We start from the raw sequence: 10,000 nt of genomic DNA on the forward strand, positions 1-10,000 counted from the left end.
CCATAACTGTATGCTTATAAAGGCCGGTACCCCAACCAGGCATCAGTGGGTGGAGGAGAAGAGTAGGGTGGGGGTCTGGGGGTGTGTAGTGGTGGGCAGGCCAGGTGGGTTAGGTGTGGGGTGTGTAGTAGTAGTGGGGTAGGCCAGGGTGGGTTAGGGTTAGGGGACATGATATTTGTGAGTGGTGACTGTGAATGTTCACGATTGGATCCAACCACACCAACAAGGAAGGAATAGGAAAAGGTCAACTGTCAAAATAAAATTAAAAATAATAATGTGTAAACAACCCCAGGTTGTTTAGGGGTGGATATTGGGTTTAGGGATGGGGGTTAAGGTTTAGGGATGGGGGAAGGTTAAGGGGTGGGGGTTAAGGTTTGGTGGAGGTTAGGTTTGGGGTGGGCGTTAGGTTTGGGGTGGGGGTTAGGTTAAGGGTGGGGGTTGGGGGTTAGGAAGGGGTGGGGGCTAAATAAGGAAGGGGTGGGGGCTGAGAGGGTTAGGTTAAGGGTTGGGGTTGGGGTTTCCAAATGCTGTTTGGTGGGCTAAGACTATGGACTGAGGCTGAGGTCATACAGCTTGGGAGTTAAAACTAGGACTGGGGCTAAAAGCCGAAAAGAGCGCATAGAAATGGGGCCAGAGTCAAGGGACAGACCAAAACCAGTGTTATAAGTGCTAGAAAACCAAAAGAGTGCTGTAAGTGCTAAAATCAAAAGCGTAAAATCCATAAGAAACAACTCTGAAAATAAAAACCTAATTTGTGTCAGGTGAAAAAAAAATAATAAACGCAAAGTCCTGGGTTAGGAGGGGAAAAGATGGGCGAACTGGGGTGGAGAACTTGGACTAAAAAGAGAGGGGGGGGGGGTAATAACAAAGGATAAATAACAATGTATAAAAAATAAATAAGACAGGACCTGGGGAGAAAGGGGAAGGAAAGATGTAGCCTTTATTGAGAATAAGAAGGAAACAGAGAGAGTGGGATTAATTGAGACAAGGGGAAGAAAAGTGTGAAGTTTATTTTATCCAGCTCCGTTCTGCTCGTTGCCTCTGTGCTCGGGTCCAGGGTTGCTCTCGAGACCACAAATGCCAAAGGTGTGCAGTGCTGTGTTGCTGGAAATGTGTGACTATATGGGTGGTGCGTGAGTTCCTAGAAATGGTGTATAGATGCTGTTTGAGTCTGGTTTTGATTGAGTGACCTGTTTCTCCTATATACTGTAAGTGACATTTATTGCATGTGATGATGCAGACAGCATTTGTGGTGTCTAGTGAGAGGGGTGTGTTAGGGGCAGAAAGGTGTGAGTGAAGGTTAGTGATGAAGTGTTGTGGTTTGAAGAAGGAGTCCTGTGGTGATGGCTTGAGTGGGGGCCTAGAGAAACGTGATCTAATGAGGAGGTCTTGAAGGTTTTGTTTTACGGAAGGAGATGAGTCTGTGATGTTGGAAGTGAGTGTGGGAAGACTGAAAGTATGGGTGCGGGGGTGTGTAGTAGTGGGGTAGGCCAGGGTGGGTTAGGGTGGGGGTGTGGGGGTGTCAAGTAGTGGGTTAGGGTGGGGCTGCGGGGGTGTCTAGTAGTGGGGGTAGGCCAGGGTGGGTTAGGGTGGGGGTGGGGGGGTGTCTAGTAGTGGGGTAGGCCAGGGTGGGTTAGGGTGGGGGGTGTGTAGGGGGGGCAGGGCCAGGGTGGGTTAGGGTGGGGGTGCTGTGGTGCGGAGGTGCTGTGGTGTCCAGAAGTGGGGTAGGCCAGGGGCCCAAAGCTCCAACTCAACTGTTGTGCTTGACATTTACATTTTTCATTTTTCTTTCTAGCCTCTCTCTCATATCCCCCACCCCTCCTCACTACACTATCCCCCCCCTCCCCCTTCTTTTATAAACCAACCAGACATGTCGTTTTAGAACACACACAGGGACTTCAAACATAGCCTTTTATCAGATATGTAATGTATGCGTCAGAGACTCATTCAAAGGTAGCTGTAAACACACACACGCACATGCACATGCACAAACACACACACACACACACACCACACACATATATGCAGACACATATACACGCACACATATGGACACACACACACACATGCACGCACGCACACTCACACACATACACATATGCACACACACGCTCACACACTCAGTGTTTTGGCTCTGTTGAATCTGGGTCTTATCTCCTCTTCTTTGGCCACTTGAGCTAATGCTGGTCCTGATGCTGCCAGGGATACCAGAGCTTTTGCTCCAAATGTTAAATCCCTCCATGCCACATCAGGGCTAACAGCAGAGAGGCTGATTCACCACCGTCTCTGCCCAGGAATAATCACAGGCAAGCGGGGAGCCATGAGAGTGACAGTGGGCGCCTGGTGGTTGGGTGTTGGGGGGGCTCTCTCAGAGCCATGCCAACCGCAGGATCCCCAAAGTTTCACCACCGTCTGTCACTACCCTCTGTCTCTGAATCCCTGCTGATCTCTCTCTTGCATACACACACCCACACACACACACATGCAAGAAGACTCAAGATGACTTCTACATAATGCCCACACACACACGCATACAAGAAGACTCAAGATGACTCCTACATACACACACACACACACACACACACACACACACACACACCTATTACAGAGTGGTGGTGTTTGCTCTCCGTCTGTGTGCTTATAGGATGTGCAAATGATTTGGAAATGCCAGCGATAGGAGTGTGCTGTGCTTAGGCACTGTCTATGATCCACTGCTAAGCTGAGATAAAGTGTGGAGGTAATCACAGACGGGAGAAAAGAAAAGAAGAGAGGGACAGAGAGAGATGAAGAGAAAGAGAGTGGATGAGTGAGAGGCAGAGAAGGAGAGAGAGTGTGTGCACATGTGTCTGTGTGTTTTTGTGTGTGAATTTTCAAAGTGAGAAAGAGAGAGAGAGAGAGTGAGAGAGAGAGTGAAAGATATATTTCTTAAGCACATTTTTTGCAAGAGCTAATACCCAGCGAGCGCTTAGCTGCAGCATCATTAGAATACGTTATGCCTATAAATTTAGTTTCACACGAGGGCTTAGTGGAAACGTTGAGTCATTGCCTCTTAAAAACGATGATGGCGTGAAGGATCACACACACACACACACACACACACACACACACACACACTCGCCCGTGTGCGTCCAAGTACACGGGTGGTGTAACAACCACAGCAGGAGCAGCTGCCTGTTGCTGCTTGATAGCTCTCTGAGAATGGAGGCCCTCCACAGGGACCAGGGGATTTATCTGGGGGAAGCCTGCGGGACAGCATATACTGGACAGCAAATACTGGACAAAGTGTGGCCCACTTCAAATAATAATAATAATAATAATAATAATAATAAATGTGGCCTTTCTCAAACCCAAAGGTCACTTTACATAGTGGAATCCAATAGTGTGGCCCACTTCAATCAATAATAATAATAATAACAATAATAATAATAATATCTTTATTTTATGTAGGCTCTATCACACACACACACACACACACACACACACACACACACACCAAGGTCATCTCATCAGGTTCTATCATTTACATAGTGGAATACACTGTACCTGTCAAATGGAGCTAATATAAAGCCAGTGGCAAATGAGAGAACCATTTCGACCAGATCATCTTCAAGTTCAGGTCTTTTCAAGGCCAGTAGGTCCACCATCACCATTTCTAGGTCATTTGAGTCATTTGGGTTGTTGTAATGTTTAGACCTAAAGTGATTCATTTTTGTGCTGAAGCATTAGACAGGAAAAAATCGTTCCTTTAGAGAGTTAAGTGATGACTTCTTTGATCCTAGTGTAGGGCAATTCCATGCAAAGGTCATCCTTAACATGGAAAAAAAAAAGTTGTGCATACGCAAATAGAACTGTTGTTAAAATCTTCATTTAGGTCTATATTTGAGAATTACACTCTTTTTACATCATAAATATGGTGTGCAACCATACAGAAACAACATTTTTCACATGGTAATATTATACATATTTAAAAAGTGGATAAATGGACCCAAGGTTCAAACAAATTGTGCCATTTGACAAATTCCAGATTGACAAGGGAATGGTAGAGCAAAGTCTATGCTCATCTTGCCTTTAAGTGCACAACTCCTTACATTTGTAAGGCTTTTGTTTTTAAGTCAGCAAGTTCCATGGCCATGTCACATCCATAACGTTTTATAGGAAAAGTTTATGCTACACATACAGTGTTGATGCGACAATGTCCATAGTGTCTGTGCAAAGCTGATTTATATCAATGTAAAGTGTGATGACCAAATTGTGCCACTTTCTTGCTTTTAAAACCTTTAATGGTGCGTTATGGATGTGACGTTATGGATGTTACATAATGTGAATTTACAAGACTGGAGACTTTATTATACCTCAAAGCCTATAAAACGTCTGTTCTGGTGGCATGTTAGTTTCAACGCATTTCACCTTAGTGTTTACAATTGACATTTCAAAGATTATTAGGTTGATCAAAACCACAGGGAGGCCTTGCCTAACCATTAGCAAAACAAACATAATATTAAAATACCTCCAGTGATTAGCCTAGCCATAGCCTATTTTCTGAGCGATTATCTTCCTGTAACTGTCATACTGTTGTACAGTAACTGGATTATCGTGTTAGCTGGTGAAGATGGCTGACTTTGCAGCTGGAGTTAACATAGCAACCTCCTTCTTTTGCAGATCTGTTCAGCCTGCCGTTCACGTCTGCTTAACACAGTTTAATTTTAAATGTGACGCGATATGCCAGCATTTGAAGTGTCAGGTCCTCTGTAGCTAATACCCACAGAGTAACATAAATAACGGCAGCAATAAACTAGATGTACGCGATAGCGGTACAAAATATGACCGCCCTCTCAGTCCTGCATATTCTCGCAAAAAAAAATCCACGCTTGTCAATTTGTCTCCATTTCCTACTCCTGCAACTCATGTGCATGTAAATGAGTGTGTGCATATGTGAGTTTGCTTTTGTTTATAAGTGTGTGTGTGTGTGTGTGTGTGTGTGTGTGTGTGTGTGTGTGTGTGTGTGTGTGTGTGCATGTGCGTATGTGTTTGTTGTGTGTGTTTGTGTGTTTATGTGTGTGTGTGTGTTTATGTGTGTGTGTGTGTCTGTGTGTGCATGTGCATATGCGTGCGTGTGTTGTGTGTTTATGTGTTTGTGTGTCTGTGTGCATCATGTGTTTGGTTTATGTGTGTGTGTTGTGCATGTGTGTGTGTGTTTGTGTGTCATGATGCCTGTGTTTGTGTGTTTATGTGTCTGCATTCATGTGGGTGTGTGTGTGTGCGTGTGTGTGTGTGTGTGTGTGTGTGTGTGCTTGCCTGTCTGTATGTGTTTATGTGTGTGCTTGCCTGTCACAATGTGGCGTGTGTGTGTGTGTGTGTGTGTGTGTGTGTGTGTGTGTGTGCATGTGTGTGTGTGCACATGTACTTTATGTGTGCAAATCACAAATGAGTGGGTATGGGTTAGGTTGATGCGGGCTCTTGAGACTAACATACTATAAATATTTTGTCATCTTGGGTGCAACGGTTCAGGTAGGGCTAGTTATTTAAGAGAGTGGCCACCAAGTTTCATGTTCCCTGGTGTTTCAGTAACCGGGGAATCACCAAAATTGATGACGGTAAAAGAAAAAAATAAATGTATTTTTTATATTTTAAATTACTTGTTGTCCTGATTCTTCCTGTGTCTCTTAGTGGGCACTGAGGAAGCAATAATTTCATCGCTAGTTTTTCATGATTACTATTTCAATTGTTTCATATCAAAATTCACTACTTAATTATGTGTTTTATGTAGTTTGTCGAGGACTGGTTCAGACACGTCACATCCATAACGTGAAACCGTCACATCCATAACGCCAGTTTTTCCTACATAATGCATTACGAAAATGACGCATATTTACAAAAACACACTTTTTGTGTTTATTCAAGTCTCCTTCATGCTACATTTATCATAGTTTCGGCAGTTTCCTTCAAAATTCACAGAGTTTGTAGAAAACCTTTAATCTCTCACAAAAGTGTGTCCATTTCATGTCACATCCATAACGCTGATAAAATGAAATTGATTATATGAAATTTGAGGATTTCTCAGTATTCAGAGGACAGAGGTTACATTAAAAGTTATGCAAATTCATTCACTGATACTAATTTTGCCCCCACTCTAAGGCATTTTGTTTACCAATATGAGTCCAATTGTCACATCCATAACGCTAGAACTGCCCTGTAATTAATTTGATTCACATTCATACCATACTTATGGTTAAGCAGTCATTTCTTAGGTCGTCCCCAGGAGTGAAGAAACATTCGATATACAGTGACCTAAACCCCACCGAAAACACACATCGCTACATACACACAGAAGAATACCCAGACGCTCACTCACACATCTGAACACTGTATCCTGTCCTGTTGATCTATTCTGCATCATGTATTGTCTCTGAAGAATGTTGATGTCCACATGTTGCACTCCTGAAGAGTGGGGAAATATAGGTGAATGAAATGATACACAGAACACCGTGCTGCTGTTAATCAGATCGGCTGCTGTATTAATGTTAACAAGCATAGAAAAATAAAAACACAAAGTACAAACAGTGTATTATGATATTACAAATCATGCTTCCCTCCGTGCTAGCATGAGCATTGTTAAACGTGACTAGCAACATTTTCCTATTTCAAACTAAATCGTACATAGTACATAGAAAGTACATAGAAAATAACAAAAATCCCTCTTTTCCGGTCACAACTGTTTAGTAACACAATCAAAATCCCAACAACCATTACTACCTGAAGAGTGGGGAAATATAGGTGTACAGTTCGTCCCTTTTAAACAGGTCATATAATGTACACTAAACAGGTCATATAACGTACACTCATTTCATATAGTACATATAGTACACGCTAAACTAATAATCACCACACACACCACACACACACACACACACACACACACACACACACACACACACACACACACACCCCTTACACACTCTTTCCTGGAATCAGCTGCTGTTGCTGTGCAGCAGGCCTGAGTCGTTGCCAGTGTCCAGCTAGACGTGCGATCTGACATCTTTGAGGCCCTCTCTGTCTCCTGTGCTGTCCTGCAATGCCTCTTGGGTGCCAGGGGCTACATCTTTAATTAGGCTTTTGTGCGCTGCGTCCCTGACACAGACCGGCTGGGTAGGAGGCACACAAAGGGTGGCCCTGTCCCGGAGGGGTGTGTGGAGGGAACAGCCTGATGCCTTGCCCGCTTTTGCCCCCTCAGGGTGTGCGTGTCCTGGGGAAGCTTGCAGCAACCCAGCAGTGTGTGTGTGTGTGTGTGTGTGTGTGTGTGTGTGTGTGTGCGTGCGTGCGTGCGTGCGTGCGTGCGTGTGTGTGCGCGCGCGCGTGTGTGTGTGTGTGTGTGCGTGTGTGTGTGCTTGTGTGTGTGTGTGTGTGTGCGTGTATGTGCATCAGAATTACTTTGGGGCGAGTTTTATTAGAAAAGTTTCACTTTAGCATGAAGAAAGAAATGCTGTTTGACAGAAGGGTCTCGCTTTTACGTAACATGAAAAATACTATGTGACAGAAGTATCTAGCCTTTATCAAGTCAGTTATTCACTGATATGCTTTTTATTATTCTCTCCCATTCAGCTTCCACTCATTAAAACTTATCTTCATTGTTTGACAGGAAGGACTTGAATGTGTAGAGTTTTTAAGGGATCTAATTAATGAGCACTTGCTAAACTGAACGGACTTACTGTTCCTGAACATGGCCACTACCTCCATGTTGCACAAGAGTTGAACTTGATGAACTCGTCTGTCGTTGTGGCTTTCACAGAGGAACATCCGTCGCTGTCTCCCTGTCTGAAACGGCAGAACTTGAGACTGCAGCCGGCTGTCTTCTCAGCTAAATTTGGAGAGGAGACAATAGTCTGATTTCACATGATGTACAGGGGGGCCGTGCTGGCCTGGTAGCCATCTCTAGGGGACAGAGCAGGCAGAGGGAGAGTGGGAGAGACAGAGACAGGCTGTCCTCAGACTCTCAGCTCCTTTTAGACTCACCCACACAGACGCACACACACACACACACACACACACACACACACACACACACCCACAGACGCAGGCGGAGACCCAGACGCAGAGACAAACAAACAAGACACAGCATGAACAGAAAAGATAGAGAGAGAAAGAATGAGGGAGAGAGAGCGAGAAAAGAGAGAATGAAAGAGAGAGAACCAACTAGGGAGAGACAGAGAGAGAACTAGAGAGAGAGAGACAGAAAGAAAGGTAGAGGAAGAAAGAAAGAAGCAAGCAAAACTCTTCTTTTCACAGTGGTGTAGACATGAACAGACAAAGTGTAATGACAATGGAAATGGAAAACTTTGAAAACGCATAAATCAACAAACAAAAACAACAGGCAAGCAAGCAAACAAACACGCAAGTAGAAAAAAAGAACACCGCTCGGAAACAGAAACATATTTGGAACAGTATTGTTTCGCCCATCATCACAAGGCGCATATGGATGGTTAGAGTAATCTCGCTGTTGTGTTTTTTCACAGAGAAACAGGGAAGGCTCGCCGTGGCTGCCAAGTGACAGTGTGCCGCTCCATTGCCTGCGGCATACGTTCTGTAATGGCGTGTGCCAGCTTGCCACAGACAGACACAGACACAGCTCTGATGGCATCCTGTGTGCACACATTAGACAGCACGGCCTAAGAAGGCTCAGAGGAGGTGCCCTTGTCCTCTTTCCTCTTTTGAAGGATGAAGTGTGTGTGTTTTTAAGGGGGATCAAATGTTTTTAGTGATTATTAAACAGTGTGTGTGTGTGTGTGGGGGCATTCACAGTAATGGCCATTCACAGCAATGCTGGAAAAAGTAAAAAAAGTTCATATACGGATAAAGCAGGAATCAAGATTCGTGTCCAAGCTTGGCCCTGTAAAGGACCTTGAGATATACAGTATATGGTATGTATAGTATTATGCATTTGTTTACATGGTTGGATTGTGTGTTGTGTTCTGCGTTGTTTTAATTTGGTTATTTAGTTGTTCCTTGACCATTCTGCCATATTTGACATCAGAAGTAGCCAGCATTTAGAGAGGCACCGGTGTTGTTCACACGCGTCGGTCCACCGCAGGCCGATGGCGATGGCGTCTTGCCCTCCACCGTCGGCCCCACGGCTGGCCGTGCGCCATCGCTGAGTGTCTCCAGGTCCTGCTGGCACGTTCCTCAGCTCGGGAGACGGATCAGTCCTCTCCCTCCTCTGGCTCTGCGGCCCTCAGCAGAGGAACAGATATCTGTCTGAAGTTAATTACAGCCCCGTGCCGGTGCCCTCTCCTCTTCTTCCTCGTCAAGCTTGATTTGATGTGTTGGCGGAGCTGAAAACAAAGAGTGTGTGGTTTTAGGATATGTTCTAACAAAAGTGTCCATTTCCCCTTAGATCTGCCGTCCAGTCAGTGGGCTTGTGTTTGAATGCGTGCAGGGTGTGAAAAAAGTGACTGTGTTCGTCTTTGAAGTGGCCTGAGGTAAAATCAGATTGTAACATCAATTAACTTTACCACTACATCCAGTCCAACTCTAATTACTGTCATTATTTCCCCACTAATAGTTATGATCCCTGAAGTGGCTGCCAGTGTCTCTCACTTTCTTTATCTCTCTCTCTCTCCCTCTTTCTCTATCACTATCTCTGTTCCACACTCTCTCTCTGCTTTCTTTAGCCTGTCCTCTACACTCTCTCTCTCTTTCACTCTCTCCTTTGTTCTCCTTCTCTTTCTTTTACTTTGTATCTCTGGCTTCTCGCTTTTTTATCTCTTCCCTCTTTCGCTCTCAGTCTGTCTCCCTCCTTTCCTCCCTATCTCTCTCTCTCTCCACCATCCCTTCATCCTGCTTTCCCACGGCTACCTCAGTGGCCATTACCGGGCAGCCTTGCCTGTCAGATACCCTTAACCGCGGCTAGCTTTCACAGCAAATGATAGCAGGACTAATGGCCATCAAGCCTTTCCATTCTACCCCATCCAGGCTTCCGTACACATTCACATCCAGTATGGGTGAC

General features: G+C 44.7%; 1 protein-coding gene across 1 annotated transcript in view; it reads left to right on the forward strand.

The window, feature by feature from the left end:
- Positions 1–10,000, forward strand: part of cdh13 (cadherin 13, H-cadherin (heart)) — a 431,894-nt gene that overhangs the window by 182,708 nt on the left and 239,186 nt on the right. The window lies entirely within an intron of this gene.

The sequence above is a fragment of the Alosa alosa genome, chromosome 11 (genome assembly GCF_017589495.1).
Source record: "Alosa alosa isolate M-15738 ecotype Scorff River chromosome 11, AALO_Geno_1.1, whole genome shotgun sequence".
NCBI classification, from domain to species: domain Eukaryota; kingdom Metazoa; phylum Chordata; class Actinopteri; order Clupeiformes; family Clupeidae; genus Alosa; species Alosa alosa.